Here is a 23,964-nt window from a genome sequence, read left to right on the forward strand (position 1 = left end):
AAAAAAGACAGCCTGGCGGCCGGCTGTTGCAGTGTTGCCCTCTCAGGCAACACTGAGTGACTGACTGAGCCTCACCGTCTTATATAAAGTTCAGACGGAACTTTGCACGTGTCATAGTGGAGCCCTCAGGATTCCAGAGCCAGCTTTCTGACATCATAATGGGGCCTCAGAGATAAAAGCCTGGGCCCAGGCAGTGTTGGTCAGTGCTGCTCAGCAGGCAGCACTGGACTGGACTGGATTACAGCTGATACAAGGTGTGAAGGAACAAGGGGTGGCTGTGGGCATGCACTTGCTGCCGCTGCCAGTGTTTATCTGCATGGCAGCAGGGCATTTGGGCGTTGCCAGGAAGGCGTTTTTATGTAGATTCCTCCTCTTTCAGCACTGCATTGTGGTGCAAGCAAAAGAAGCAAATCCTGTCTGGCTTCCTCTCCGGCCTTTATTCACCTCCCGTGTAGCTGTGAGTGTGTGAGCCTGCAGGGCCCCATGGAATTGCCTAGAAGTAGGCTGAATCGCTGCAAGGGCTGAACAGCAGTATCGGGCAGGCTCGGGCAACGCGCGGCCCGTTCGGGTTATCGCTTCTCGGCCTTTTGGCTAAGATCAAGTGTAGTATCTGTTCTTATCAGTTTAATATCTGATACGTCCCCTATCTGGGGACCATATATTAAATGGATTTTTAGAACAGGGAGATGGAAATAGAGCTTGCTCTGTCCACTCCACGCATTGACCTGGTATTGCAGTATTTCCAGGACCGGTGCACCCTTTCCTTATGTGTTGACTAAAAGCAGATTCCAAAAGTGTTTTTTGTCTTTGCTATTGTTTCTGTCTTTCTGAAGGGATCTCCCCTTTTTATCCCATTATTTCAACACCTGTTGGACAATGCATGAGTGATAATGAGCTCATTGATTAAATGCAATTAATGAATAGATTGCCACCTCTTGTTGTGTGTCGTCTGTGTTTCTGTGTTTCCGGCATTTCACATTGGAACACCTCATTCACCTTCCTTGTCTTCTCTCCGCCCTCCCTTTTAGGTAAGTTAAAGAGCTGCACCTGAGCCAGCCACTGATTGATTGATTGATTGATTGATTGATTGATTGATTGATTGATTGATGCAGCACAACAGTCAAATAGTGGAGTGGAGTAGGGGAACAGCAAACAGCCAATAAAGCAGCCCGCCCGCTCGCCTGCCCGCCACAATGGACCTACCTGTGTACACTAGATGGATGTGATGGAATGTACTGTCGTCCCTACATTTCAAGAAGAAGTAAGAATTGCAGTTGCAACAAAGCCTTGCTTGCCTACAAAGAGAGCAGCAATTTGGATTTGTTACTATGTTACCTAGAAGAATAACAAACTGTGCAAGGATGGAGGTTGTAGGAGCAAGGAGAAGTTGTCTGTAAAGTTGGTGGATGCCTATTTTCCATTTTGCAGTCCCTTGTCTCCCTCTTGTGGCCTCCTGGAGGCAACTAGCTGTGCAAAAAAAAGACAGCCTGGCGGCCGGCTGTTGCAGTGTTGCCCTCTCAGGCAACACTGAGTGACTGACTGAGCCTCACCGTCTTATATAAAGTTCAGACGGAACTTTGCACGTGTCATAGTGGAGCCCTCAGGATTCCAGAGCCAGCTTTCTGACATCATAATGGGGCCTCAGAGATAAAAGCCTGGGCCCAGGCAGTGTTGGTCAGTGCTGCTCAGCAGGCAGCACTGGACTGGACTGGATTACAGCTGATACAAGGTGTGAAGGAACAAGGGGTGGCTGTGGGCATGCACTTGCTGCCGCTGCCAGTGTTTATCTGCATGGCAGCAGGGCATTTGGGCGTTGCCAGGAAGGCGTTTTTATGTAGATTCCTCCTCTTTCAGCACTGCATTGTGGTGCAAGCAAAAGAAGCAAATCCTGTCTGGCTTCCTCTCCGGCCTTTATTCACCTCCCGTGTAGCTGTGAGTGTGTGAGCCTGCAGGGCCCCATGGAATTGCCTAGAAGTAGGCTGAATCGCTGCAAGGGCTGAACAGCAGTATCGGGCAGGCTCGGGCAACGCGCGGCCCGTTCGGGTTATCGCTTCTCGGCCTTTTGGCTAAGATCAAGTGTAGTATCTGTTCTTATCAGTTTAATATCTGATACGTCCCCTATCTGGGGACCATATATTAAATGGATTTTTAGAACAGGGAGATGGAAATAGAGCTTGCTCTGTCCACTCCACGCATTGACCTGGTATTGCAGTATTTCCAGGACCGGTGCACCCTTTCCTTATGTGTTGACTAAAAGCAGATTCCAAAAGTGTTTTTTGTCTTTGCTATTGTTTCTGTCTTTCTGAAGGGATCTCCCCTTTTAATCCCATTATTTCAACACCTGTTGGACAATGCATGAGTGATAATGAGCTCATTGATTAAATGCAATTAATGAATAGATTGCCACCTCTTGTTGTGTGTCGTCTGTGTTTCTGTGTTTCCGGCATTTCACATTGGAACACCTCATTCACCTTCCTTGTCTTCTCTCCGCCCTCCCTTTTAGGTAAGTTAAAGAGCTGCACCTGAGCCAGCCACTGATTGATTGATTGATTGATTGATTGATTGATTGATTGATTGATTGATGCAGCACAACAGTCAAATAGTGGAGTGGAGTAGGGGAACAGCAAACAGCCAATAAAGCAGCCCGCCCGCTCGCCTGCCCGCCACAATGGACCTACCTGTGTACACTAGATGGATGTGATGGAATGTACTGTCGTCCCTACATTTCAAGAAGAAGTAAGAATTGCAGTTGCAACAAAGCCTTGCTTGCCTACAAAGAGAGCAGCAATTTGGATTTGTTACTATGTTACCTAGAAGAATAACAAACTGTGCAAGGATGGAGGTTGTAGGAGCAAGGAGAAGTTGTCTGTAAAGTTGGTGGATGCCTATTTTCCATTTTGCAGTCCCTTGTCTCCCTCTTGTGGCCTCCTGGAGGCAACTAGCTGTGCAAAAAAAAGACAGCCTGGCGGCCGGCTGTTGCAGTGTTGCCCTCTCAGGCAACACTGAGTGACTGACTGAGCCTCACCGTCTTATATAAAGTTCAGACGGAACTTTGCACGTGTCATAGTGGAGCCCTCAGGATTCCAGAGCCAGCTTTCTGACATCATAATGGGGCCTCAGAGATAAAAGCCTGGGCCCAGGCAGTGTTGGTCAGTGCTGCTCAGCAGGCAGCACTGGACTGGACTGGATTACAGCTGATACAAGGTGTGAAGGAACAAGGGGTGGCTGTGGGCATGCACTTGCTGCCGCTGCCAGTGTTTATCTGCATGGCAGCAGGGCATTTGGGCGTTGCCAGGAAGGCGTTTTTATGTAGATTCCTCCTCTTTCAGCACTGCATTGTGGTGCAAGCAAAAGAAGCAAATCCTTCCTGTCTGGCTTCCTCTCCGGCCTTTATTCACCTCCCGTGTAGCTGTGAGTGTGTGAGCCTGCAGGGCCCCATGGAATTGCCTAGAAGTAGGCTGAATCGCTGCAAGGGCTGAACAGCAGTATCGGGCAGGCTCGGGCAACGCGCGGCCCGTTCGGGTTATCGCTTCTCGGCCTTTTGGCTAAGATCAAGTGTAGTATCTGTTCTTATCAGTTTAATATCTGATACGTCCCCTATCTGGGGACCATATATTAAATGGATTTTTAGAACAGGGAGATGGAAATAGAGCTTGCTCTGTCCACTCCACGCATTGACCTGGTATTGCAGTATTTCCAGGACCGGTGCACCCTTTCCTTATGTGTTGACTAAAAGCAGATTCCAAAAGTGTTTTTTGTCTTTGCTATTGTTTCTGTCTTTCTGAAGGGATCTCCCCTTTTAATCCCATTATTTCAACACCTGTTGGACAATGCATGAGTGATAATGAGCTCATTGATTAAATGCAATTAATGAATAGATTGCCACCTCTTGTTGTGTGTCGTCTGTGTTTCTGTGTTTCCGGCATTTCACATTGGAACACCTCATTCACCTTCCTTGTCTTCTCTCCGCCCTCCCTTTTAGGTAAGTTAAAGAGCTGCACCTGAGCCAGCCATTGATTGATTGATTGATTGATTGATTGATTGATTGATTGATTGATTGATGCAGCACAACAGTCAAATAGTGGAGTGGAGTAGGGGAACAGCAAACAGCCAATAAAGCAGCCCGCCCGCTCGCCTGCCCGCCACAATGGACCTACCTGTGTACACTAGATGGATGTGATGGAATGTACTGTCGTCCCTACATTTCAAGAAGAAGTAAGAATTGCAGTTGCAACAAAGCCTTGCTTGCCTACAAAGAGAGCAGCAATTTGGATTTGTTACTATGTTACCTAGAAGAATAACAAACTGTGCAAGGATGGAGGTTGTAGGAGCAAGGAGAAGTTGTCTGTAAAGTTGGTGGATGCCTATTTTCCATTTTGCAGTCCCTTGTCTCCCTCTTGTGGCCTCCTGGAGGCAACTAGCTGTGCAAAAAAAAGACAGCCTGGCGGCCGGCTGTTGCAGTGTTGCCCTCTCAGGCAACACTGAGTGACTGACTGAGCCTCACCGTCTTATATAAAGTTCAGACGGAACTTTGCACGTGTCATAGTGGAGCCCTCAGGATTCCAGAGCCAGCTTTCTGACATCATAATGGGGCCTCAGAGATAAAAGCCTGGGCCCAGGCAGTGTTGGTCAGTGCTGCTCAGCAGGCAGCACTGGACTGGACTGGATTACAGCTGATACAAGGTGTGAAGGAACAAGGGGTGGCTGTGGGCATGCACTTGCTGCCGCTGCCAGTGTTTATCTGCATGGCAGCAGGGCATTTGGGCGTTGCCAGGAAGGCGTTTTTATGTAGATTCCTCCTCTTTCAGCACTGCATTGTGGTGCAAGCAAAAGAAGCAAATCCTGTCTGGCTTCCTCTCCGGCCTTTATTCACCTCCCGTGTAGCTGTGAGTGTGTGAGCCTGCAGGGCCCCATGGAATTGCCTAGAAGTAGGCTGAATCGCTGCAAGGGCTGAACAGCAGTATCGGGCAGGCTCGGGCAACGCGCGGCCCGTTCGGGTTATCGCTTCTCGGCCTTTTGGCTAAGATCAAGTGTAGTATCTGTTCTTATCAGTTTAATATCTGATACGTCCCCTATCTGGGGACCATATATTAAATGGATTTTTAGAACAGGGAGATGGAAATAGAGCTTGCTCTGTCCACTCCACGCATTGACCTGGTATTGCAGTATTTCCAGGACCGGTGCACCCTTTCCTTATGTGTTGACTAAAAGCAGATTCCAAAAGTGTTTTTTGTCTTTGCTATTGTTTCTGTCTTTCTGAAGGGATCTCCCCTTTTTATCCCATTATTTCAACACCTGTTGGACAATGCATGAGTGATAATGAGCTCATTGATTAAATGCAATTAATGAATAGATTGCCACCTCTTGTTGTGTGTCGTCTGTGTTTCTGTGTTTCCGGCATTTCACATTGGAACACCTCATTCACCTTCCTTGTCTTCTCTCCGCCCTCCCTTTTAGGTAAGTTAAAGAGCTGCACCTGAGCCAGCCACTGATTGATTGATTGATTGATTGATTGATTGATTGATTGATTGATTGATTGATTGATGCAGCACAACAGTCAAATAGTGGAGTGGAGTAGGGGAACAGCAAACAGCCAATAAAGCAGCCCGCCCGCTCGCCTGCCCGCCACAATGGACCTACCTGTGTACACTAGATGGATGTGATGGAATGTACTGTCGTCCCTACATTTCAAGAAGAAGTAAGAATCAGGGGCGGACATACCGCATGTGCAGCCGGTGCAGCTGCACAAGGGCCCCGCGTGGGAAGGGGGCCCGTTCAGTGGCGTAACTACCACAGTAGCAGCCGTAGCAGCTGCTACGGGGCCCGCGGCATGGGGGGGCCCGTGTCGCCCTGACAGGCACATTACATTTTATGTACCAGGCCTGGCGGCACGGGCCCCCTCATGCCTAGTAGCATCACAACACTAGGCATGAGGGGAGGGAGGGGGCGGGGGCCCGGTGATAGCCGCCACACTGCACTACCAATCGGGAGGGAGGGGGCGGGTGCCCGGGCCCGGTGATAGCCGCTACACTGCACTGCCAATCTGGCACAGATGAATAGGACAGGACGGCGATGCTGGTGGTAGGAGGAGCGCTCAGGCAGGGGAGAGGACAGGGGGCGGTGCGACGTAAGACTTCGGGCGGCTGGACAGTACAGTCAGGACTGCCGGAGAACTCATAGGATGAGCGGAGGACAGACACAGGACGAGTGGAGGACGTGCAGACTGCAGAGGACAGGTAGATGAAGTTAAAAAGTTCATGTCAGAAGGGAGAAGTTTTTATGTAGAAAAATCTGCCTCATAATTCCTTCCGGAATTTTGAGGCATATTTTGACCTGCCGGTAGAACACTTCCCGCGTTTTTCATTGCGTTTTTTTGTGGCGTTTTTCGGCCATCGGGCCGTGGGCAGGGAAACGCAGCAAAAAACGCATTTTCTGCCTGCCATTGTTGTCAATGGGAAGTCAGAGACAGAAACGCCCGAAGAAAGGGCATTGCGCTTCTTTTTCCCGCATGCGGTTTTTACTGCTCGCAGGAAAAATTTCATGGATTTCAATGGGAGGCACTTTCTGACGTTTTTCGCGAAAAAAACCTCAGTGTGAACTCCCCCTAACACAGGGGCGTAACTACTGCTATAGCAGCCGTAGCGGCTGCTACGGGGCCGCGGCATGAGGGGGCCCGCGTCACCTGCCGGCACGGGCCCCCACCTTGGCCGGAATCTCCGCTAGCTGCCGCTATGGCTGCTACAGCGCGATGCCACGGAACACTACGGCAGAGCAGGGAGTATCTCCCCGCTCTGCCATTAAACATAAGACATGTATCCCCTATCCACAGGATAGGGGATACGTGTGTGATCGCTGGCATTGATAGGGAGAACGGGGGACCGAAAGTCCCCTGAAGTTCTCCATCACAAACCTCGGACTTCCGGGGTCTGTGTCGGCAGCTCCGTAGAAATGAATGGAGCGCCGGTCACACTTGAGCTGCGCAGACACCGGAAGTCAGAGGTGAGTGATGGAGAACTTCGGGGGACTTTCGGTCCCCCGCTCTCCCTATCAATGCCAGCGATCACACATGTATCCCCTATCCTGTGGATAGGGGATACATGTCTTTTGTCTTTTCACACTGTAGGTCGCATTTTTTTGAGTGATTGGGGGTGTATGGCGTTCCCTACAGGGGGGGGGCTGTATAGCGTTCCCTACAGGGGGGGGCTGTAAGGCGTTCCCTACAGGGGGGGCTGTATAGCGTTCCCTACAGGGGGGGCTGTATAGCGTTCCCTACAGGGGGGTCTGTATGGCGTTCCCTAAAGGGGGGTCTGTATGGCGTTCCCTACAGGGGGGGGCTGTATGACTTTCCCTACAGACCCCCCCTGTAGGGAACGCCATACAGAACCCCTGTAGATAACGCCATACAGACCCCACTGTAGATAACGCCATAAAGTCCCCCCTGTAGATAACACCATACAGCCCCCTGTAGATAACGCCATACAGCCCCCCTGTAGATAACGCCATACAGCCCCCTCTGTAGATAGCGCCATACAGTCCCCCCTGTAGATAGCGCCATACAGTCCCCCCTGTAGATAGCGCCATACAGTCCCCCCTGTAGATAGCGCCATACAGTCCCCCCTGTAGATAGCGCCATACAGTCCCCCCTGTAGATAGCGCCATACAGACCCCCCTGTAGATAGCGCCATACAGACCCCTCTGTAGATAGCGCCATACAGTCCCCCCTGTAGATAACGCCATACAGCCCCCTCTGTTGATAGCGCCATACAGTCCCCCCTGTAGATAACGCCATACAGCCCCCTCTGTAGATATCTTGAGATTCAGTCCTGCTTGATAGGTAACAGTGCAGTAAGCTAAGCATGATAAGATCATCTAAATTATTGCATCTCAGTTGCATGAGTGCTTTGTGTTATATTCAATGATTCAATTTAACCTAAGTCTCTAAATGTGGGCAAAGAAAATAAAAAAACTATACTCACCTCCTCCCTCGCCTCCGTTCACCCGCCGCAGCCCCCATCCTCCTGTCTCGGTCTGTGTTACAAGTGTACAAGGCTGCACTGGTGACGCGCTGCCGATGGCACGTGACCGCTGCTGCCAATAACTCCTCATTGGTGTGCTGCTGAGGACAGTAGTTCCACAGCAAATCGCTGTTGAGGGCATTGATTGGCTGCAGCGGTCATGTGCCATCGACCGCGCGTCACCACAGCAGCTTTGTAAACACAGAAAGGGATAGGGGCTGCGGAGGGGGAACGGAGGCGCCGGAGGAGGTGAGTATAGGTTTTTCATTTTCTTTGCCCACATTTAGGGACTTAGTTTAGATAAGAATTTAACCCGGAAAAAAATGTGTTACTTGTGTTCTAAACTGGTAATAAAATGTACAATATAAATCTTCCTTCATAATTTTTATTAGTAAGGTTTATTTTTATATGCATATATATGTTTAGGTAACTTTGTCGGTATTGGGGGGGGGGCGGGGGGGCCCTGGCACATTATCTGCACAGGGGCCTTTTGCAGTCTGTGTCCGCCACTGGTAAGAATTGCAGTTGCAACAAAGCCTTGCTTGCCTACAAAGAGAGCAGCAATTTGGATTTGTTACTATGTTACCTAGAAGAATAACAAACTGTGCAAGGATGGAGGTTGTAGGAGCAAGGAGAAGTTGTCTGTAAAGTTGGTGGATGCCTATTTTCCATTTTGCAGTCCCTTGTCTCCCTCTTGTGGCCTCCTGGAGGCAACTAGCTGTGCAAAAAAAAGACAGCCTGGCGGCCGGCTGTTGCAGTGTTGCCCTCTCAGGCAACACTGAGTGACTGACTGAGCCTCACCGTCTTATATAAAGTTCAGACGGAACTTTGCACGTGTCATAGTGGAGCCCTCAGGATTCCAGAGCCAGCTTTCTGACATCATAATGGGGCCTCAGAGATAAAAGCCTGGGCCCAGGCAGTGTTGGTCAGTGCTGCTCAGCAGGCAGCACTGGACTGGACTGGATTACAGCTGATACAAGGTGTGAAGGAACAAGGGGTGGCTGTGGGCATGCACTTGCTGCCGCTGCCAGTGTTTATCTGCATGGCAGCAGGGCATTTGGGCGTTGCCAGGAAGGCGTTTTTATGTAGATTCCTCCTCTTTCAGCACTGCATTGTGGTGCAAGCAAAAGAAGCAAATCCTGTCTGGCTTCCTCTCCGGCCTTTATTCACCTCCCGTGTAGCTGTGAGTGTGTGAGCCTGCAGGGCCCCATGGAATTGCCTAGAAGTAGGCTGAATCGCTGCAAGGGCTGAACAGCAGTATCGGGCAGGCTCGGGCAACGCGCGGCCCGTTCGGGTTATCGCTTCTCGGCCTTTTGGCTAAGATCAAGTGTAGTATCTGTTCTTATCAGTTTAATATCTGATACGTCCCCTATCTGGGGACCATATATTAAATGGATTTTTAGAACAGGGAGATGGAAATAGAGCTTGCTCTGTCCACTCCACGCATTGACCTGGTATTGCAGTATTTCCAGGACCGGTGCACCCTTTCCTTATGTGTTGACTAAAAGCAGATTCCAAAAGTGTTTTTTGTCTTTGCTATTGTTTCTGTCTTTCTGAAGGGATCTCCCCTTTTAATCCCATTATGTCAACACCTGTTGGACAATGCATGAGTGATAATGAGCTCATTGATTAAATGCAATTAATGAATAGATTGCCACCTCTTGTTGTGTGTCGTCTGTGTTTCTGTGTTTCCGGCATTTCACATTGGAACACCTCATTCACCTTCCTTGTCTTCTCTCCGCCCTCCCTTTTAGGTAAGTTAAAGAGCTGCACCTGAGCCAGCCACTGATTGATTGATTGATTGATTGATTGATTGATTGATTGATTGATTGATTGATTGATGCAGCACAACAGTCAAATAGTGGAGTGGAGTAGGGGAACAGCAAACAGCCAATAAAGCAGCCCGCCCGCTCGCCTGCCCGCCACAATGGACCTACCTGTGTACACTAGATGGATGTGATGGAATGTACTGTCGTCCCTACATTTCAAGAAGAAGTAAGAATTGCAGTTGCAACAAAGCCTTGCTTGCCTACAAAGAGAGCAGCAATTTGGATTTGTTACTATGTTACCTAGAAGAATAACAAACTGTGCAAGGATGGAGGTTGTAGGAGCAAGGAGAAGTTGTCTGTAAAGTTGGTGGATGCCTATTTTCCATTTTGCAGTCCCTTGTCTCCCTCTTGTGGCCTCCTGGAGGCAACTAGCTGTGCAAAAAAAAGACAGCCTGGCGGCCGGCTGTTGCAGTGTTGCCCTCTCAGGCAACACTGAGTGACTGACTGAGCCTCACCGTCTTATATAAAGTTCAGACGGAACTTTGCACGTGTCATAGTGGAGCCCTCAGGATTCCAGAGCCAGCTTTCTGACATCATAATGGGGCCTCAGAGATAAAAGCCTGGGCCCAGGCAGTGTTGGTCAGTGCTGCTCAGCAGGCAGCACTGGACTGGACTGGATTACAGCTGATACAAGGTGTGAAGGAACAAGGGGTGGCTGTGGGCATGCACTTGCTGCCGCTGCCAGTGTTTATCTGCATGGCAGCAGGGCATTTGGGCGTTGCCAGGAAGGCGTTTTTATGTAGATTCCTCCTCTTTCAGCACTGCATTGTGGTGCAAGCAAAAGAAGCAAATCCTGTCTGGCTTCCTCTCCGGCCTTTATTCACCTCCCGTGTAGCTGTGAGTGTGTGAGCCTGCAGGGCCCCATGGAATTGCCTAGAAGTAGGCTGAATCGCTGCAAGGGCTGAACAGCAGTATCGGGCAGGCTCGGGCAACGCGCGGCCCGTTCGGGTTATCGCTTCTCGGCCTTTTGGCTAAGATCAAGTGTAGTATCTGTTCTTATCAGTTTAATATCTGATACGTCCCCTATCTGGGGACCCTATATTAAATGGATTTTTAGAACAGGGAGATGGAAATAGAGCTTGCTCTGTCCACTCCACGCATTGACCTGGTATTGCAGTATTTCCAGGACCGGTGCACCCTTTCCTTATGTGTTGACTAAAAGCAGATTCCAAAAGTGTTTTTTGTCTTTGCTATTGTTTCTGTCTTTCTGAAGGGATCTCCCCTTTTAATCCCATTATTTCAACACCTGTTGGACAATGCATGAGTGATAATGAGCTCATTGATTAAATGCAATTAATGAATAGATTGCCACCTCTTGTTGTGTGTCGTCTGTGTTTCTGTGTTTCCGGCATTTCACATTGGAACACCTCATTCACCTTCCTTGTCTTCTCTCCGCCCTCCCTTTTAGGTAAGTTAAAGAGCTGCACCTGAGCCAGCCACTGATTGATTGATTGATTGATTGATTGATTGATTGATTGATTGATTGATTGATTGATTGATGCAGCACAACAGTCAAATAGTGGAGTGGAGTAGGGGAACAGCAAACAGCCAATAAAGCAGCCCGCCCGCTCGCCTGCCCGCCACAATGGACCTACCTGTGTACACTAGATGGATGTGATGGAATGTACTGTCGTCCCTACATTTCAAGAAGAAGTAAGAATTGCAGTTGCAACAAAGCCTTGCTTGCCTACAAAGAGAGCAGCAATTTGGATTTGTTACTATGTTACCTAGAAGAATAACAAACTGTGCAAGGATGGAGGTTGTAGGAGCAAGGAGAAGTTGTCTGTAAAGTTGGTGGATGCCTATTTTCCATTTTGCAGTCCCTTGTCTCCCTCTTGTGGCCTCCTGGAGGCAACTAGCTGTGCAAAAAAAAGACAGCCTGGCGGCCGGCTGTTGCAGTGTTGCCCTCTCAGGCAACACTGAGTGACTGACTGAGCCTCACCGTCTTATATAAAGTTCAGACGGAACTTTGCACGTGTCATAGTGGAGCCCTCAGGATTCCAGAGCCAGCTTTCTGACATCATAATGGGGCCTCAGAGATAAAAGCCTGGGCCCAGGCAGTGTTGGTCAGTGCTGCTCAGCAGGCAGCACTGGACTGGACTGGATTACAGCTGATACAAGGTGTGAAGGAACAAGGGGTGGCTGTGGGCATGCACTTGCTGCCGCTGCCAGTGTTTATCTGCATGGCAGCAGGGCATTTGGGCGTTGCCAGGAAGGCGTTTTTATGTAGATTCCTCCTCTTTCAGCACTGCATTGTGGTGCAAGCAAAAGAAGCAAATCCTGTCTGGCTTCCTCTCCGGCCTTTATTCACCTCCCGTGTAGCTGTGAGTGTGTGAGCCTGCAGGGCCCCATGGAATTGCCTAGAAGTAGGCTGAATCGCTGCAAGGGCTGAACAGCAGTATCGGGCAGGCTCGGGCAACGCGCGGCCCGTTCGGGTTATCGCTTCTCGGCCTTTTGGCTAAGATCAAGTGTAGTATCTGTTCTTATCAGTTTAATATCTGATACGTCCCCTATCTGGGGACCATATATTAAATGGATTTTTAGAACAGGGAGATGGAAATAGAGCTTGCTCTGTCCACTCCACGCATTGACCTGGTATTGCAGTATTTCCAGGACCGGTGCACCCTTTCCTTATGTGTTGACTAAAAGCAGATTCCAAAAGTGTTTTTTGTCTTTGCTATTGTTTCTGTCTTTCTGAAGGGATCTCCCCTTTTAATCCCATTATTTCAACACCTGTTGGACAATGCATGAGTGATAATGAGCTCATTGATTAAATGCAATTAATGAATAGATTGCCACCTCTTGTTGTGTGTCGTCTGTGTTTCTGTGTTTCCGGCATTTCACATTGGAACACCTCATTCACCTTCCTTGTCTTCTCTCCGCCCTCCCTTTTAGGTAAGTTAAAGAGCTGCACCTGAGCCAGCCACTGATTGATTGATTGATTGATTGATTGATTGATTGATTGATTGATTGATTGATGCAGCACAACAGTCAAATAGTGGAGTGGAGTAGGGGAACAGCAAACAGCCAATAAAGCAGCCCGCCCGCTCGCCTGCCCGCCACAATGGACCTACCTGTGTACACTAGATGGATGTGATGGAATGTACTGTCGTCCCTACATTTCAAGAAGAAGTAAGAATTGCAGTTGCAACAAAGCCTTGCTTGCCTACAAAGAGAGCAGCAATTTGGATTTGTTACTATGTTACCTAGAAGAATAACAAACTGTGCAAGGATGGAGGTTGTAGGAGCAAGGAGAAGTTGTCTGTAAAGTTGGTGGATGCCTATTTTCCATTTTGCAGTCCCTTGTCTCCCTCTTGTGGCCTCCTGGAGGCAACTAGCTGTGCAAAAAAAAGACAGCCTGGCGGCCGGCTGTTGCAGTGTTGCCCTCTCAGGCAACACTGAGTGACTGACTGAGCCTCACCGTCTTATATAAAGTTCAGACGGAACTTTGCACGTGTCATAGTGGAGCCCTCAGGATTCCAGAGCCAGCTTTCTGACATCATAATGGGGCCTCAGAGATAAAAGCCTGGGCCCAGGCAGTGTTGGTCAGTGCTGCTCAGCAGGCAGCACTGGACTGGACTGGATTACAGCTGATACAAGGTGTGAAGGAACAAGGGGTGGCTGTGGGCATGCACTTGCTGCCGCTGCCAGTGTTTATCTGCATGGCAGCAGGGCATTTGGGCGTTGCCAGGAAGGCGTTTTTATGTAGATTCCTCCTCTTTCAGCACTGCATTGTGGTGCAAGCAAAAGAAGCAAATCCTGTCTGGCTTCCTCTCCGGCCTTTATTCACCTCCCGTGTAGCTGTGAGTGTGTGAGCCTGCAGGGCCCCATGGAATTGCCTAGAAGTAGGCTGAATCGCTGCAAGGGCTGAACAGCAGTATCGGGCAGGCTCGGGCAACGCGCGGCCCGTTCGGGTTATCGCTTCTCGGCCTTTTGGCTAAGATCAAGTGTAGTATCTGTTCTTATCAGTTTAATATCTGATACGTCCCCTATCTGGGGACCATATATTAAATGGATTTTTAGAACAGGGAGATGGAAATAGAGCTTGCTCTGTCCACTCCACGCATTGACCTGGTATTGCAGTATTTCCAGGACCGGTGCACCCTTTCCTTATGTGTTGACTAAAAGCAGATTCCAAAAGTGTTTTTTGTCTTTGCTATTGTTTCTGTCTTTCTGAAGGGATCTCCCCTTTTAATCCCATTATTTCAACACCTGTTGGACAATGCATGAGTGATAATGAGCTCATTGATTAAATGCAATTAATGAATAGATTGCCACCTCTTGTTGTGTGTCGTCTGTGTTTCTGTGTTTCCGGCATTTCACATTGGAACACCTCATTCACCTTCCTTGTCTTCTCTCCGCCCTCCCTTTTAGGTAAGTTAAAGAGCTGCACCTGAGCCAGCCACTGATTGATTGATTGATTGATTGATTGATTGATTGATTGATTGATTGATTGATTGATGCAGCACAACAGTCAAATAGTGGAGTGGAGTAGGGGAACAGCAAACAGCCAATAAAGCAGCCCGCCCGCTCGCCTGCCCGCCACAATGGACCTACCTGTGTACACTAGATGGATGTGATGGAATGTACTGTCGTCCCTACATTTCAAGAAGAAGTAAGAATTGCAGTTGCAACAAAGCCTTGCTTGCCTACAAAGAGAGCAGCAATTTGGATTTGTTACTATGTTACCTAGAAGAATAACAAACTGTGCAAGGATGGAGGTTGTAGGAGCAAGGAGAAGTTGTCTGTAAAGTTGGTGGATGCCTATTTTCCATTTTGCAGTCCCTTGTCTCCCTCTTGTGGCCTCCTGGAGGCAACTAGCTGTGCAAAAAAAAAGACAGCCTGGCGGCCGGCTGTTGCAGTGTTGCCCTCTCAGGCAACACTGAGTGACTGACTGAGCCTCACCGTCTTATATAAAGTTCAGACGGAACTTTGCACGTGTCATAGTGGAGCCCTCAGGATTCCAGAGCCAGCTTTCTGACATCATAATGGGGCCTCAGAGATAAAAGCCTGGGCCCAGGCAGTGTTGGTCAGTGCTGCTCAGCAGGCAGCACTGGACTGGACTGGATTACAGCTGATACAAGGTGTGAAGGAACAAGGGGTGGCTGTGGGCATGCACTTGCTGCCGCTGCCAGTGTTTATCTGCATGGCAGCAGGGCATTTGGGCGTTGCCAGGAAGGCGTTTTTATGTAGATTCCTCCTCTTTCAGCACTGCATTGTGGTGCAAGCAAAAGAAGCAAATCCTGTCTGGCTTCCTCTCCGGCCTTTATTCACCTCCCGTGTAGCTGTGAGTGTGTGAGCCTGCAGGGCCCCATGGAATTGCCTAGAAGTAGGCTGAATCGCTGCAAGGGCTGAACAGCAGTATCGGGCAGGCTCGGGCAACGCGCGGCCCGTTCGGGTTATCGCTTCTCGGCCTTTTGGCTAAGATCAAGTGTAGTATCTGTTCTTATCAGTTTAATATCTGATACGTCCCCTATCTGGGGACCATATATTAAATGGATTTTTAGAACAGGGAGATGGAAATAGAGCTTGCTCTGTCCACTCCACGCATTGACCTGGTATTGCAGTATTTCCAGGACCGGTGCACCCTTTCCTTATGTGTTGACTAAAAGCAGATTCCAAAAGTGTTTTTTGTCTTTGCTATTGTTTCTGTCTTTCTGAAGGGATCTCCCCTTTTAATCCCATTATTTCAACACCTGTTGGACAATGCATGAGTGATAATGAGCTCATTGATTAAATGCAATTAATGAATAGATTGCCACCTCTTGTTGTGTGTCGTCTGTGTTTCTGTGTTTCCGGCATTTCACATTGGAACACCTCATTCACCTTCCTTGTCTTCTCTCCGCCCTCCCTTTTAGGTAAGTTAAAGAGCTGCACCTGAGCCAGCCACTGATTGATTGATTGATTGATTGATTGATTGATTGATTGATTGATTGATTGATTGATTGATGAGCAGCACAACAGTCAAATAGTGGAGTGGAGTAGGGGAACAGCAAACAGCCAATAAAGCAGCCCGCCCGCTCGCCTGCCCGCCACAATGGACCTACCTGTGTACACTAGATGGATGTGATGGAATGTACTGTCGTCCCTACATTTCAAGAAGAAGTAAGAATTGCAGTTGCAACAAAGCCTTGCTTGCCTACAAAGAGAGCAGCAATTTGGATTTGTTACTATGTTACCTAGAAGAATAACAAACTGTGCAAGGATGGAGGTTGTAGGAGCAAGGAGAAGTTGTCTGTAAAGTTGGTGGATGCCTATTTTCCATTTTGCAGTCCCTTGTCTCCCTCTTGTGGCCTCCTGGAGGCAACTAGCTGTGCAAAAAAAAGACAGCCTGGCGGCCGGCTGTTGCAGTGTTGCCCTCTCAGGCAACACTGAGTGACTGACTGAGCCTCACCGTCTTATATAAAGTTCAGACGGAACTTTGCACGTGTCATAGTGGAGCCCTCAGGATTCCAGAGCCAGCTTTCTGACATCATAATGGGGCCTCAGAGATAAAAGCCTGGGCCCAGGCAGTGTTGGTCAGTGCTGCTCAGCAGGCAGCACTGGACTGGACTGGATTACAGCTGATACAAGGTGTGAAGGAACAAGGGGTGGCTGTGGGCATGCACTTGCTGCCGCTGCCAGTGTTTATCTGCATGGCAGCAGGGCATTTGGGCGTTGCCAGGAAGGCGTTTTTATGTAGATTCCTCCTCTTTCAGCACTGCATTGTGGTGCAAGCAAAAGAAGCAAATCCTGTCTGGCTTCCTCTCCGGCCTTTATTCACCTCCCGTGTAGCTGTGAGTGTGTGAGCCTGCAGGGCCCCATGGAATTGCCTAGAAGTAGGCTGAATCGCTGCAAGGGCTGAACAGCAGTATCGGGCAGGCTCGGGCAACGCGCGGCCCGTTCGGGTTATCGCTTCTCGGCCTTTTGGCTAAGATCAAGTGTAGTATCTGTTCTTATCAGTTTAATATCTGATACGTCCCCTATCTGGGGACCATATATTAAATGGATTTTTAGAACAGGGAGATGGAAATAGAGCTTGCTCTGTCCACTCCACGCATTGACCTGGTATTGCAGTATTTCCAGGACCGGTGCACCCTTTCCTTATGTGTTGACTAAAAGCAGATTCCAAAAGTGTTTTTTGTCTTTACTATTGTTTTTGTCTTTCTGAAGGGATCTCCCCTTTTAATCCCATTATTTCAACACCTGTTGGACAATGCATGAGTGATAATGAGCTCATTGATTAAATGCAATTAATGAATAGATTGCCACCTCTTGTTGTGTGTCGTCTGTGTTTCTGTGTTTCCGGCATTTCACATTGGAACACCTCATTCACCTTCCTTGTCTTCTCTCCGCCCTCCCTTTTAGGTAAGTTAAAGAGCTGCACCTGAGCCAGCCACTGATTGATTGATTGATTGATTGATTGATTGATTGATTGATTGATTGATTGATTGATTGATGCAGCACAACAGTCAAATAGTGGAGTGGAGTAGGGGAACAGCAAACAGCCAATAAAGCAGCCCGCCCGCTCGCCTGCCCGCCACAATGGACCTACCTGTGTACACTAGATGGATGTGATGGAATGTACTGTCGTCCCTACATTTCAAGAAGAAGTAAGAATTGCAGTTGCAACAAAGCCTTGCTTGCCTACAAAGAGAGCAGCAATTTGGATTTGTTACTATGTTACCTAGAAGAATAACAAACTGTGCAAGGATGGAGGTTGTAGGAGCAAGGAGAAGTTGTCTGTAAAGTTGGTGGATGCCTATTTTCCATTTTGCAGTCCCTTGTCTCCCTCTTGTGGCCTCCTGGAGGCAACTAGCTGTGCAAAAAAAAGACAGCCTGGCGGCCGGCTGTTGCAGTGTTGCCCTCTCAGGCAACACTGAGTGACTGACTGAGCCTCACCGTCTTATATAAAGTTCAGACGGAACTTTGCACGTGTCATAGTGGAGCCCTCAGGATTCCAGAGCCAGCTTTCTGACATCATAATGGGGCCTCAGAGATAAAAGCCTGGGCCCAGGCAGTGTTGGTCAGTGCTGCTCAGCAGGCAGCACTGGACTGGACTGGATTACAGCTGATACAAGGTGTGAAGGAACAAGGGGTGGCTGTGGGCATGCACTTGCTGCCGCTGCCAGTGTTTATCTGCATGGCAGCAGGGCATTTGGGCGTTGCCAGGAAGGCGTTTTTATGTAGATTCCTCCTCTTTCAGCACTGCATTGTGGTGCAAGCAAAAGAAGCAAATCCTGTCTGGCTTCCTCTCCGGCCTTTATTCACCTCCCGTGTAGCTGTGAGTGTGTGAGCCTGCAGGGCCCCATGGAATTGCCTAGAAGTAGGCTGAATCGCTGCAAGGGCTGAACAGCAGTATCGGGCAGGCTCGGGCAACGCGCGGCCCGTTCGGGTTATCGCTTCTCGGCCTTTTGGCTAAGATCAAGTGTAGTATCTGTTCTTATCAGTTTAATATCTGATACGTCCCCTATCTGGGGACCATATATTAAATGGATTTTTAGAACAGGGAGATGGAAATAGAGCTTGCTCTGTCCACTCCACGCATTGACCTGGTATTGCAGTATTTCCAGGACCGGTGCACCCTTTCCTTATGTGTTGACTAAAAGCAGATTCCAAAAGTGTTTTTTGTCTTTACTATTGTTTTTGTCTTTCTGAAGGGATCTCCCCTTTTAATCCCATTATTTCAACACCTGTTGGACAATGCATGAGTGATAATGAGCTCATTGATTAAATGCAATTAATGAATAGATTGCCACCTCTTGTTGTGTGTCGTCTGTGTTTCTGTGTTTCCGGCATTTCACATTGGAACACCTCATTCACCTTCCTTGTCTTCTCTCCGCCCTCCCTTTTAGGTAAGTTAAAGAGCTGCACCTGAGCCAGCCACTGATTGATTGATTGATTGATTGATTGATTGATTGATTGATTGATTGATTGATGCAGCACAACAGTCAAATAGTGGAGTGGAGTAGGGGAACAGCAAACAGCCAATAAAGCAGCCCGCCCGCTCGCCTGCCCGCCACAATGGACCTACCTGTGTACACTAGATGGATGTGATGGAATGTACTGTCGTCCCTACATTTCAAGAAGAAGTAAGAATTGCAGTTGCAACAAAGCCTTGCTTGCCTACAAAGAGAGCAGCAATTTGGATTTGTTACTATGTTACCTAGAAGAATAACAAACTGTGCAAGGATGGAGGTTGTAGGAGCAAGGAGAAGTTGTCTGTAAAGTTGGTGGATGCCTATTTTCCATTTTGCAGTCCCTTGTCTCCCTCTTGTGGCCTCCTGGAGGCAACTAGCTGTGCAAAAAAAAGACAGCCTGGCGGCCGGCTGTTGCAGTGTTGCCCTCTCAGGCAACACTGAGTGACTGACTGAGCCTCACCGTCTTATATAAAGTTCAGACGGAACTTTGCACGTGTCATAGTGGAGCCCTCAGGATTCCAGAGCCAGCTTTCTGACATCATAATGGGGTCTCAGAGATAAAAGCCTGGGCCCAGGCAGTGTTGGTCAGTGCTGCTCAGCAGGCAGCACTGGACTGGACTGGATTACAGCTGATACAAGGTGTGAAGGAACAAGGGGTGGCTGTGGGCATGCACTTGCTGCCGCTGCCAGTGTTTATCTGCATGGCAGCAGGGCATTTGGGCGTTGCCAGGAAGGCGTTTTTATGTAGATTCCTCCTCTTTCAGCACTGCATTGTGGTGCAAGCAAAAGAAGCAAATCCTGTCTGGCTTCCTCTCCGGCCTTTATTCACCTCCCGTGTAGCTGTGAGTGTGTGAGCCTGCAGGGCCCCATGGAATTGCCTAGAAGTAGGCTGAATCGCTGCAAGGGCTGAACAGCAGTATCGGGCAGGCTCGGGCAACGCGCGGCCCGTTCGGGTTATCGCTTCTCGGCCTTTTGGCTAAGATCAAGTGTAGTATCTGTTCTTATCAGTTTAATATCTGATACGTCCCCTATCTGGGGACCATATATTAAATGGATTTTTAGAACAGGGAGATGGAAATAGAGCTTGCTCTGTCCACTCCACGCATTGACCTGGTATTGCAGTATTTCCAGGACCGGTGCACCCTTTCCTTATGTGTTGACTAAAAGCAGATTCCAAAAGTGTTTTTTGTCTTTACTATTGTTTCTGTCTTTCTGAAGGGATCTCCCCTTCTAATCCCATTATTTCAACACCTGTTGGACAATGCATGAGTGATAATGAGCTCATTGATTAAATGCAATTAATGAATAGATTGCCACCTCTTGTTGTGTGTCGTCTGTGTTTCTGTGTTTCCGGCATTTCACATTGGAACACCTCATTCACCTTCCTTGTCTTCTCTCCGCCCTCCCTTTTAGGTAAGTTAAAGAGCTGCACCTGAGCCAGCCACTGATTGATTGATTGATTGATTGATTGATTGATTGATTGATTGATTGATTGATTGATTGATTGATGCAGCACAACAGTCAAATAGTGGAGTGGAGTAGGGGAACAGCAAACAGCCAATAAAGCAGCCCGCCCGCTCGCCTGCCCGCCACAATGGACCTACCTGTGTACACTAGATGGATGTGATGGAATGTACTGTCGTCCCTACATTTCAAGAAGAAGTAAGAATTGCAGTTGCAACAAAGCCTTGCTTGCCTACAAAGAGAGCAGCAATTTGGATTTGTTACTATGTTACCTAGAAGAATAACAAACTGTGCAAGGATGGAGGTTGTAGGAGCAAGGAGAAGTTGTCTGTAAAGTTGGTGGATGCCTATTTTCCATTTTGCAGTCCCTTGTCTCCCTCTTGTGGCCTCCTGGAGGCAACTAGCTGTGCAAAAAAAAGACAGCCTGGCGGCCGGCTGTTGCAGTGTTGCCCTCTCAGGCAACACTGAGTGACTGACTGAGCCTCACCGTCTTATATAAAGTTCAGACGGAACTTTGCACGTGTCATAGTGGAGCCCTCAGGATTCCAGAGCCAGCTTTCTGACATCATAATGGGGCCTCAGAGATAAAAGCCTGGGCCCAGGCAGTGTTGGTCAGTGCTGCTCAGCAGGCAGCACTGGACTGGACTGGATTACAGCTGATACAAGGTGTGAAGGAACAAGGGGTGGCTGTGGGCATGCACTTGCTGCCGCTGCCAGTGTTTATCTGCATGGCAGCAGGGCATTTGGGCGTTGCCAGGAAGGCGTTTTTATGTAGATTCCTCCTCTTTCAGCACTGCATTGTGGTGCAAGCAAAAGAAGCAAATCCTGTCTGGCTTCCTCTCCGGCCTTTATTCACCTCCCGTGTAGCTGTGAGTGTGTGAGCCTGCAGGGCCCCATGGAATTGCCTAGAAGTAGGCTGAATCGCTGCAAGGGCTGAACAGCAGTATCGGGCAGGCTCGGGCAACGCGCGGCCCGTTCGGGTTATCGCTTCTCGGCCTTTTGGCTAAGATCAAGTGTAGTATCTGTTCTTATCAGTTTAATATCTGATACGTCCCCTATCTGGGGACCATATATTAAATGGATTTTTAGAACAGGGAGATGGAAATAGAGCTTGCTCTGTCCACTCCACGCATTGACCTGGTATTGCAGTATTTCCAGGACCGGTGCACCCTTTCCTTATGTGTTGACTAAAAGCAGATTCCAAAAGTGTTTTTTGTCTTTGCTATTGTTTCTGTCTTTCTGAAGGGATCTCCCCTTTTAATCCCATTATTTCAACACCTGTTGGACAATGCATGAGTGATAATGAGCTCATTGATTAAATGCAATTAATGAATAGATTGCCACCTCTTGTTGTGTGTCGTCTGTGTTTCTGTGTTTCCGGCATTTCACATTGGAACACCTCATTCACCTTCCTTGTCTTCTCTCCGCCCTCCCTTTTAGGTAAGTTAAAGAGCTGCACCTGAGCCAGCCACTGATTGATTGATTGATTGATTGATTGATTGATTGATGCAGCACAACAGTCAAATAGTGGAGTGGAGTAGGGGAACAGCAAACAGCCAATAAAGCAGCCCGCCCGCTCGCCTGCCCGCCACAATGGACCTACCTGTGTACACTAGATGGATGTGATGGAATGTACTGTCGTCCCTACATTTCAAGAAGAAGTAAGAATTGCAGTTGCAACAAAGCCTTGCTTGCCTACAAAGAGAGCAGCAATTTGGATTTGTTACTATGTTACCTAGAAGAATAACAAACTGTGCAAGGATGGAGGTTGCAGGAGCAAGGAGAAGTTGTCTGTAAAGTTGGTGGATGCCTATTTTCCATTTTGCAGTCCCTTGTCTCCCTCTTGTGGCCTCCTGGAGGCAACTAGCTGTGCAAAAAAAAAGACAGCCTGGCGGCCGGCTGTTGCAGTGTTGCCCTCTCAGGCAACACTGAGTGACTGACTGAGCCTCACCGTCTTATATAAAGTTCAGACGGAACTTTGCACGTGTCATAGTGGAGCCCTCAGGATTCCAGAGCCAGCTTTCTGACATCATAATGGGGCCTCAGAGATAAAAGCCTGGGCCCAGGCAGTGTTGGTCAGTGCTGCTCAGCAGGCAGCACTGGACTGGACTGGATTACAGCTGATACAAGGTGTGAAGGAACAAGGGGTGGCTGTGGGCATGCACTTGCTGCCGCTGCCAGTGTTTATCTGCATGGCAGCAGGGCATTTGGGCGTTGCCAGGAAGGCGTTTTTATGTAGATTCCTCCTCTTTCAGCACTGCATTGTGGTGCAAGCAAAAGAAGCAAATCCTGTCTGGCTTCCTCTCCGGCCTTTATTCACCTCCCGTGTAGCTGTGAGTGTGTGAGCCTGCAGGGCCCCATGGAATTGCCTAGAAGTAGGCTGAATCGCTGCAAGGGCTGAACAGCAGTATCGGGCAGGCTCGGGCAACGCGCGGCCCGTTCGGGTTATCGCTTCTCGGCCTTTTGGCTAAGATCAAGTGTAGTATCTGTTCTTATCAGTTTAATATCTGATACGTCCCCTATCTGGGGACCAGATGGAAATAGAGCTTGCTCTGTCCACTCCACGCATTGACCTGGTATTGCAGTATTTCCAGGACCGGTGCACCCTTTCCTTATGTGTTGACTAAAAGCAGATTCCAAAAGTGTTTTTTGTCTTTGCTATTGTTTCTGTCTTTCTGAAGGGATCTCCCCTTTTAATCCCATTATTTCAACACCTGTTGGACAATGCATGAGTGATAATGAGCTCATTGATTAAATGCAATTAATGAATAGATTGCCACCTCTTGTTGTGTGTCGTCTGTGTTTCTGTGTTTCCGGCATTTCACATTGGAACACCTCATTCACCTTCCTTGTCTTCTCTCCGCCCTCCCTTTTAGGTAAGTTAAAGAGCTGCACCTGAGCCAGCCACTGATTGATTGATTGATTGATTGATTGATTGATTGATTGATTGATTGATTGATTGATTGATGCAGCACAACAGTCAAATAGTGGAGTGGAGTAGGGGAACAGCAAACAGCCAATAAAGCAGCCCGCCCGCTCGCCTGCCCGCCACAATGGACCTACCTGTGTACACTAGATGGATGTGATGGAATGTACTGTCGTCCCTACATTTCAAGAAGAAGTAAGAATTGCAGTTGCAACAAAGCCTTGCTTGCCTACAAAGAGAGCAGCAATTTGGATTTGTTACTATGTTACCTAGAAGAATAACAAACTGTGCAAGGATGGAGGTTGTAGGAGCAAGGAGAAGTTGTCTGTAAAGTTGGTGGATGCCTATTTTCCATTTTGCAGTCCCTTGTCTCCCTCTTGTGGCCTCCTGGAGGCAACTAGCTGTGCAAAAAAAAGACAGCCTGGCGGCCGGCTGTTGCAGTGTTGCCCTCTCAGGCAACACTGAGTGACTGACTGAGCCTCACCGTCTTATATAAAGTTCAGACGGAACTTTGCACGTGTCATAGTGGAGCCCTCAGGATTCCAGAGCCAGCTTTCTGACATCATAATGGGGCCTCAGAGATAAAAGCCTGGGCCCAGGCAGTGTTGGTCAGTGCTGCTCAGCAGGCAGCACTGGACTGGACTGGATTACAGCTGATACAAGGTGTGAAGGAACAAGGGGTGGCTGTGGGCATGCACTTGCTGCCGCTGCCAGTGTTTATCTGCATGGCAGCAGGGCATTTGGGCGTTGCCAGGAAGGCGTTTTTATGTAGATTCCTCCTCTTTCAGCACTGCATTGTGGTGCAAGCAAAAGAAGCAAATCCTGTCTGG

At 48.6% G+C, this 23,964-nt stretch overlaps 13 non-coding genes and 1 pseudogene across 13 annotated transcripts; all 14 read left to right on the forward strand.

Annotated features, from left to right (window-relative positions):
• The first annotated feature begins 571 nt into the window (after positions 1–571).
• LOC142694186 (U2 spliceosomal RNA) lies at positions 572–762 on the forward strand. Its single transcript, XR_012862450.1, has one exon. It is a non-coding gene; the product is annotated as a U2 spliceosomal RNA (small nuclear RNA).
• A 1,284-nt stretch (positions 763–2,046) lies between these two features.
• LOC142694187 (U2 spliceosomal RNA) lies at positions 2,047–2,237 on the forward strand. The gene has a single exon (XR_012862451.1). It is a non-coding gene; the product is annotated as a U2 spliceosomal RNA (small nuclear RNA).
• A 1,288-nt stretch (positions 2,238–3,525) lies between these two features.
• Positions 3,526–3,716, forward strand: LOC142694188 (U2 spliceosomal RNA). Its single transcript, XR_012862452.1, has one exon. It is a non-coding gene; the product is annotated as a U2 spliceosomal RNA (small nuclear RNA).
• A 1,284-nt stretch (positions 3,717–5,000) lies between these two features.
• On the forward strand, positions 5,001–5,191 carry LOC142694190 (U2 spliceosomal RNA). The gene has a single exon (XR_012862454.1). It is a non-coding gene; the product is annotated as a U2 spliceosomal RNA (small nuclear RNA).
• Positions 5,192–9,312: 4,121 nt separating this feature from the next.
• Positions 9,313–9,503, forward strand: LOC142694191 (U2 spliceosomal RNA). Its single transcript, XR_012862455.1, has one exon. It is a non-coding gene; the product is annotated as a U2 spliceosomal RNA (small nuclear RNA).
• Positions 9,504–10,795: 1,292 nt separating this feature from the next.
• On the forward strand, positions 10,796–10,986 carry LOC142693800 (U2 spliceosomal RNA). Its single transcript, XR_012862103.1, has one exon. It is a non-coding gene; the product is annotated as a U2 spliceosomal RNA (small nuclear RNA).
• Positions 10,987–12,282: 1,296 nt separating this feature from the next.
• LOC142694192 (U2 spliceosomal RNA) lies at positions 12,283–12,473 on the forward strand. Its single transcript, XR_012862456.1, has one exon. It is a non-coding gene; the product is annotated as a U2 spliceosomal RNA (small nuclear RNA).
• Positions 12,474–13,761: 1,288 nt separating this feature from the next.
• On the forward strand, positions 13,762–13,952 carry LOC142694193 (U2 spliceosomal RNA). The gene has a single exon (XR_012862457.1). It is a non-coding gene; the product is annotated as a U2 spliceosomal RNA (small nuclear RNA).
• A 1,293-nt stretch (positions 13,953–15,245) lies between these two features.
• On the forward strand, positions 15,246–15,436 carry LOC142694194 (U2 spliceosomal RNA). Its single transcript, XR_012862458.1, has one exon. It is a non-coding gene; the product is annotated as a U2 spliceosomal RNA (small nuclear RNA).
• Positions 15,437–16,734: 1,298 nt separating this feature from the next.
• LOC142694195 (U2 spliceosomal RNA) lies at positions 16,735–16,925 on the forward strand. Its single transcript, XR_012862459.1, has one exon. It is a non-coding gene; the product is annotated as a U2 spliceosomal RNA (small nuclear RNA).
• A 1,296-nt stretch (positions 16,926–18,221) lies between these two features.
• LOC142694197 (U2 spliceosomal RNA) lies at positions 18,222–18,412 on the forward strand. Its single transcript, XR_012862460.1, has one exon. It is a non-coding gene; the product is annotated as a U2 spliceosomal RNA (small nuclear RNA).
• A 1,288-nt stretch (positions 18,413–19,700) lies between these two features.
• Positions 19,701–19,891, forward strand: LOC142694198 (U2 spliceosomal RNA). The gene has a single exon (XR_012862461.1). It is a non-coding gene; the product is annotated as a U2 spliceosomal RNA (small nuclear RNA).
• A 1,300-nt stretch (positions 19,892–21,191) lies between these two features.
• Positions 21,192–21,382, forward strand: LOC142694199 (U2 spliceosomal RNA). The gene has a single exon (XR_012862462.1). It is a non-coding gene; the product is annotated as a U2 spliceosomal RNA (small nuclear RNA).
• Positions 21,383–22,655: 1,273 nt separating this feature from the next.
• On the forward strand, positions 22,656–22,818 carry LOC142693842 (U2 spliceosomal RNA; annotated as a pseudogene).
• Positions 22,819–23,964: the final 1,146 nt, after the last annotated feature.

This window comes from Rhinoderma darwinii (assembly GCF_050947455.1).
Source record: "Rhinoderma darwinii isolate aRhiDar2 chromosome 5 unlocalized genomic scaffold, aRhiDar2.hap1 SUPER_5_unloc_45, whole genome shotgun sequence".
NCBI lineage: Eukaryota > Metazoa > Chordata > Amphibia > Anura > Rhinodermatidae > Rhinoderma > Rhinoderma darwinii.